This window comes from Babylonia areolata, chromosome 1 (assembly GCF_041734735.1).
Source record: "Babylonia areolata isolate BAREFJ2019XMU chromosome 1, ASM4173473v1, whole genome shotgun sequence".
NCBI lineage: Eukaryota > Metazoa > Mollusca > Gastropoda > Neogastropoda > Buccinidae > Babylonia > Babylonia areolata.
The window spans coordinates 52219938-52227437 of NC_134876.1; the positions used below are offsets into that span (position 1 = coordinate 52219938).

A 7500-nucleotide genomic window follows, 5' to 3' on the forward strand; every position below is an offset into this window, starting at 1 on the left:
CTTGTTACATCTGAGGACATTCAGCAAAAAGTGATTAAAAAAAATAACATTCAAGAAGGCTATGTAACCAGAAATGAATGTGAAAAAAGACCATGAAAGGACAAAGAAATTCAGAAACTGATGCAGGTAAAAAAAAATATATATATATATATAAAAAAAGAATGGAGGGAGGGAAAGGACGAAATCTCGACTAAAGGTTGCAGGCAATATCCCTCCCTGGTAATTTGTCTTCTTCTTCTTCTTCTTCTTCTTCTTCTTCTTCTTCTTCTTCTTCTTCTTCTTCTTCTTCTTCTTCTTCTTTCATGGGCTGCACACGAGTGGGCTTTTACGTGTATGACTAAAGGTTGCAGGCAATATCCCTCCCTGGTAATTTGTCTTCTTCTTCTTTTTCTTCTTCTTCTTCTTCTTCTTCTTCTTCTTCTTCTTCTTCTTCTTCTTCGTTCATGGGCTGCACACGAGTGGGCTTTTACGTGTATGACTGTCTTTACCCCGCCATGTAGGCAGCCATACTCCGTTTTCGAGGGTGTGCATACTGGGTATGTTCTTGTTTCCATAACCCACCGAACCCTGACATGGATTGCAGGATCTTTAACGTGCGTATTTGATCTTCTGCTTACGTATACACATGAAGGGGGTTCAGGCACTTGCAGATCTGCACATATCTTGACCTTGGAGATCGGGAAAAATCTCCACCCTTTACCCACCAGGCGCCGTTACTGAGATTCGAACCCGGGACCCTCAGATTGAAAGTCCAACGCTTTAACCACTCGGCTATTGCCCCCGTCAGTTTATATTCAGTATTGCATGTGCACGCTAAGACAAAGTAAAATTATTGATATATCAAATGTAGTTTGTAATGCGTCCTCTGCAACGTTTATGCAGGCAGATTTATAGCCGCCTATGAATGTGCAAGTGCATAACTTTTCACCTCCGCCACCACCACCCCCACCACCACCACCACCACCCCACACTCTCTCTCTCTCTCTCTCTCTCTCTCTCTCTCTCTCTCTCTCTTTCATTCTTTCGTTCTGTGTGTGCGTTGTGTCTGTCTGTCTGCCTGTATGTATGTCTGTCTACACACACACACACACACACACACACACACACACACACACACACACATATATATATATATATATATATATATATACATACATATATATCTATTTATTTATTTATGTATATTGTAATGCAATGCAGGGCAAAGTAATACAGTGCAGTGTAATGAAAGGCAACACGACACGATCCGGTACAATACAACGAATCACAACTGTCACTCTGACCTAAACTGTCTTGCGATTCCACAACATTCACACCGTGTTACGTGCTCTGAGCCTATTAGTGTTACACGGCGTTCCACTAATCGGCTTGTGCGGTGGAACGGAGCTAGACACTGAGAGAGAGAGAGAGGATGTGTGTGTGTGTGTGTGTGTGTGTGTGTGTGTGTGTGTGTGTGTGTGTATGTGTGGGTGTGTGTGTGTGTGTGGGTGGTGTCTGTGTGTGTGTGTGTGTGTGTGTGTGTGTGGGTGTGTGTGTGTGTAGGGTGGGTGTCTGTGTGTGTGTGTGTGTGTGTGTGTGTGTGTGTGTGTGTGTATGTGTGGGTGTGTGCTGTTAACAAAGACACAGGGAACACGACACCTTAAAACTTGTAACTGCTAGTTGATCGTATTGTTGTGAAATGAATGGCTCTGTTGTTTCGTCGCGTTCAAAAACAATCTGTTTGTAGTTTACAAAGACCCCGATACGTGAGACACTTTTGTCGGGGCTTGTGGACATGTTACATAGCCACTTGGCATTTACATATTGGATAAACAATACAGCCTACACATCTCCCTCCCTCTCTCCCTCTCTCTCTCTCTCTCTCTCTCTCTCTCTCTGCATCACTCTCCTTCTCTCCATCCCTTCCTACCTCCCACCCTCCCTCCTTCCCCATCAGCTCTCCGTCTCATTCTGTCCCTCTCTTCCACCCCCCCCCCCTCTCTGTCTGTCTGTCTGTCTGTCTGTCTCTCTGTCACTCTGTCTCTCTCTCTGTGTCTCTATCACACACACACACACACACACACACACGCACAGACGCACGCACGCGCACACATACACACACTCTCTCTCTCTCTCTCTCTCTCTCTCTCTCTCTCTCTCTCTCTCTCTCTCTCTTTCTCTCCTTTACACACTCATTCGCCCAACTTCTTTTAACACATATTTTTTAACACATAAAATTATTTTGTTCAGAATGTCTTTCTTACCAACACCACACCTCCAACCATCACCGCCCCATCTAACTTTCATTATTCGGGATTTCACTTTCCTTTCTTTTTTTCTGTTGTTGAGCAAGACATGCATTTTCAATCGTACGCTCTAACGAATCAAAAAACAAGTCTGATTGAAAATAAAGACACCTTTCAGCCCCAAGAGCGACTGGAGGTTGCTCCTTGGATATGATGTGAATATCAAAACGAGGTGAACAAAAGATGACAGCCGGTGTCTTCGACAGTTCCCTTGAATACATGAATACAAAAATTGATATAAAACACCGGAGGATAAGATTTGTTTTTCCAAATGCTCCGCGTCTTCAAAACTACACTGTCCTCCTAACATCGTCAACAGAGGGAACATCGTGAAGAAAGAAAGAAAGAAAGGAAGGAAGACGAAGAAAAAGTAAGCATTGTAAAGAAATTTGAATGTAAGAAACGACAGAAGGGGAAGAAGAAAATGGTGGTGATGATGATGATGGCTATAAAAGAAAATGATAAGAATTTCATTTTGTCAAGAAAACCAGACAGGAACAATTATGGCAGGTAAATTTTATACTGTGTTCGTCTCACGTAAGTTTGTTTTAAAAACAACATATTTCTCACAATTGTTATTTTGCTTCTTTTTTTAATTCTTGGCTGTGATCAAAATTAAAGCACACACACACACACACACACACACACACACACACACACACACACACACACACACACACACACACACACACACACACACACACAAGCCTTTTGCAAAAGCGTCCGACTAGGAAATGATTGTCCACGGATTCTATTCCCATAAATATACGGACGAGTATTTTTACCCTACACCCCTCCCACCACTCCACTCTACTCCACTAGACCTTTTTATCCCCCTTCTAAGGGGCTATGGCCTTTATGAATAAAACATCTTCAGTCTTCAGTCTTCAGTCCACTAGACCTTGAGCGTTGATCTGGGTGCTAATCTTTCGGATGAGACGAGAAACCGAGATCCCGTGTGCAGCATGCACTTAGCGCACGTAACAGAACCAACGGCAACAGAAGGGTTGTCCCAGGCAGAATTATGTTGATTATAGAATTTCAGACAGAAAGATATATCGGGACAAATGCAATGCATTTCAAACGCACAAGGTCTTTTTCAGGCAAACCATGAAAATATACAGATAAAACGACAAAAGTGACGATAGGTTACAATGCAATGCTTGACTGTCGAGATGGAATTGTATGGTATATAGGGATGGTGGGCTACAATAGAATACTTGTCTATCGAGAGGGTATTGTATGGTACAATTCCTAAGGGAAAGGTAAATAAATCTATCAGACTTTGACGCTGAAAATCCTGTCCCACATACAAACTCTCTCTCTCTCTCTCTCTCTCTCTCTCTCTCTCTCTCTCTCTCTCTCTCTCTCTCTCTCTCTCTCTCTCTCTCTTTCTCAACTCTGTATATGTAACATTATTTGTGTGTCTATTTTATTGATTTTGATGCGAATGGATTGCACTAACTGAAGGTACAATGAATCGCTCAATGCCTCCTTTTTTGTTCAAGCAACGAGACATAGTTCTCGGTGGTCCATTGTGAATGACTTTCTGATATATGTTGCACATTGGATTACACCATGCCATGGTCATATGAATTATAGTTTTTACGTGTATGTGTGTGAAATACAACACAACAACGAGGTGGACGATTAAACAATCTCTTTTGAATGTAAAATTATGTGGCGGTTCTAAGCAGAGTCGAACTGGGTGGATAGATGGATGGATGCATGGTTTATTCATTTATGGCCCATTGCCCCTCAAGAACAGGTGTCTAAATGTCTGAAAAAATAATTTTTACTGATAGACAAATGCATAATACGTGTTTTTCTGTTTTTGTTTGTTTGGGTTTTTTTAGTGTCATACACTTTTCCAACACTTTTTCATGTGTGGCATAAAGATGAATAAACAATCCATGTAAAGTAGAACAGGAGTACCGCTGTGTTTTATTGACGTGTATTTTCTACCTGCCATGGAAGGAAAATCAGTGATATCATAATCGTTTCTGAAGAAAGGACACAGTCATCTAAATTCGTGTCAAGTTTAGTGCCATCATGATCATCAACATCATGTTAATCATCATCGTCATTATCGGAAGCAGACCGTAGCAGCAGCTGTTATACCAGCAGCAGCAGTATTGCTGTTGGTGGTTATTGCTGTTGTTGTTGCTGCCGCTGTTGCTGCTGAGCACGCTACAATCTTTATTTACTGAATATTGTCATTAATTTGGCCTAGAGGTCAGCTTATATCACAGATTGACATATGATGGGCGCAATAGTCAAGTGGTTAAAGTGTTGGGCTTTCAATCTGAGGGTCCCGGGTTCGAATCTCGATGAAGGTGCCTGGTGGGTAAAGGGTTGTGATGTTACCAGTCTCCCAGGTCGACGTATGTGCAGACCTACTAGTGACTGAACCCCCTTCGTGTGTATACACAAGCAGAAGATCAAATACGCAAGTAAAAGATCCTGTAATCCATGTCAGCGTTCTGTGGATTATGGAAACAAGAACATACAAGCATGCACCCCCGAAAACGGAGTATGGCTTCCTACATGGCGGGGTAAAACGGTCATCCACGTAAAAGCCCACTCGTGTACATACGAGTGAACGTGGAGTTGCAGCCCACGAACGCAGAAGAAGAAGATTGACATATGCTTATATTTGGGCCAACAGCAAAATTAGAGCTGTATGATCAATGGGAAGTCATTCATAGCTTAGTTTTTTTGTTTTTTGTTGTTGTTGTTTTGTGAAGGACTATGACTCTCAAACTAGGGGGGCAAGATTGCACTGGCATCAGAAGTGTTAAAAAACATGCAGAATGACAAAAGCCCCGGTACAGATGGGATGACAATAAACTTTTTTTTTTAATTTGGAGACAGTTAGGGGTCCTTGTGGTTAGGTCTATAAATGAAGGGTTTATTAAACGTGAAATGTCAATCACACAAAGAGAAGGAATGATAATCTGTATACCCAAGGGAGATAAACCAAGGGAATGCCTTAAAAACTGGAGACCTATCTCACTACTGAATGTCACATATAAAATCAGTTCAGCTTGTATAGCAAATAGAATGAAAACAGTGTTACCAAAAGTAATTCATGAAGATCAGACTGGGTTTATTTCAGGGAGGTATATTTGAGATAACATTCGATTATTATGTGACATGATACACTATTTAGATATAAAGGGACTACCTGGGTTATTGGTTTCAATTGATTTTGAAAAAGAGTTCGACTCCGAAAACTGGGATTACATGGGGAATGTTCTTGAAACATTTGGTTTTGGAAATGATATAAGAAAATGGATATACACTTTTCATTAAAAAAAAATATTAAAGCTCGTGTAAATGTTAATGGAAAGATGTCACAGACTTTCACTATAAACAGAGGGTGTCGTCAGGGTGACCCTATATCACCATATTTATTCATCTTGTGTGTAGAAATATTAGCTTGTGAAATTAGAGAAGACAAAGAAATTAAAGGAATACAGATATCAGACACGGAATTTAAAATAAGTCAGTTTGCTGATGACACATCATTTACATTGGAAGGAGACAGAAAGTCTTATGAAAAATCGTTTGATGTGTTAGGAGAGTTTGAGGAATTTTCAGGACTTAAGTTAAATGTTGAAAAAACTGTTAATGTTTGGTTAGGTAAAAAGAAAAACCCAAATATAATATGCTTAGAGAACCAACGTATGGAATGGAACCCCCCTAAATTTAAAATCCTTGGCTTCTGGCTTTCAAATGATCTATCTAATCTAACGGAAATCAACATGGCAGATAAATTTGTCGAAGTAAAAACATCATTTAATATTTGGTCGAAAAGAATGGAAACACCTCTGGGCAGGGTAGCTGTGCTCAAATCACTTATTCTGTCCAAACTGGTTTATCGATGGATATTGTTACCAAACCCACCAGACAGTGATCTAAAACAGCTACAAGACATGTGTTTTCAATTTGTATGGGACAAAAAAACAGATAAAATAAAACGAGTGTATGCAGTGCATGATGTAGAAAGCGGGGGAATTGGAGTACCTAACATACAGGTTTTTGTACAAGCACTGAAACTATCCTGGCTACGAAAAATGCTCACTGCATGTTTTAAATGGAAGAAAATACGACAGAATATACATCCTGAAATAGATAGAATATTAAAAAAAACTATGGCTTCATGAACTTCATCTGTTAATGTGTGCTGTGAGCTGAGATTGGAAATGTCATGTTCTGGGATCTATGTCTGTTTTGTTGTTGTTGTTTGTTTGTTTGTTTGTTGTTGTTTTTTTGGGGGGGTTGTTGTTGTTGTTGCTTGGGTTTTTTGTTGTTGTTGTTTTGTTTTGTTTTTTGGGGGGGGGGTTGTTGTTGTTTTGGGGTTTTTTTTTGTTATTGTTGTTGTTTGTGTATGTGTTTGTTGTTTCTTGCTTGTTCGTCAGTTATTTGTTAACTAAAAACGCCCTTGCAAACTGTCACCATATTATACATGTGTGTGTATATTATATGTGTGTATATATATATATATGCATATATGTATATATATATATATATATTTGTATGTATATATGCACTACCTCTATTTCTAAAGGTGGTGTGAATTGCAATTTTGCTTTATTGGTGTGGAATTTCATGTGAAATTGTAATGGAGACAATGTTGAAAAGAAAATATAACCTTCTATGCAAGGGGAAAAAAATAGGCAATATGATGTTTGATGCGAAAGGCAAAAATAAAATAAAATAAAATAAAAATAAAAAGATTGCACTGGCACTTAGTGCTGCTGCCTTGTGAGCTAGTTGGCCTTTGGGAACCACCCAAACGCCGACTGTCCTAAAACTCTCTTGGCTGAGAGTGTGGAGATGCAACTTGGTCAAGACATTCTCCATTATAATCAAATTCTAGCCCAGACCTCATCTGTTGTTCTGATGGTCATATTTGAACGCGACTGACTACCATACAGCTTTACAGCTGATACTTTTAGAACGCCTATATTCGGTCAGAGACCAAACGCTTAACTTCTTACGAAGTATTTTGCACAACAGACTGTCTACATGGGTAGAGCCGACTGACAGCTACCTTTAGGCGATGTTCATTCGTTTCCCGTTTCATTCAGTCAGGCTTCAATCACGTGCACACAATCACAAGTATGCTATCGTGGATTGTTTGGTCAGAAAAAAAAACATCGGTTGCCAGTGACATCCCTTTCTTGCCGTGGGTTCTTTAACGTGCTAT

The 7500-nt window shown here is 40.0% G+C and overlaps 1 protein-coding gene across 1 annotated transcript in view; it reads right to left on the reverse strand.

The window, feature by feature from the left end:
• Positions 1–7500, reverse strand: part of LOC143292536 (uncharacterized) — a 33636-nt gene that overhangs the window by 25013 nt on the left and 1123 nt on the right. The window lies entirely within an intron of this gene.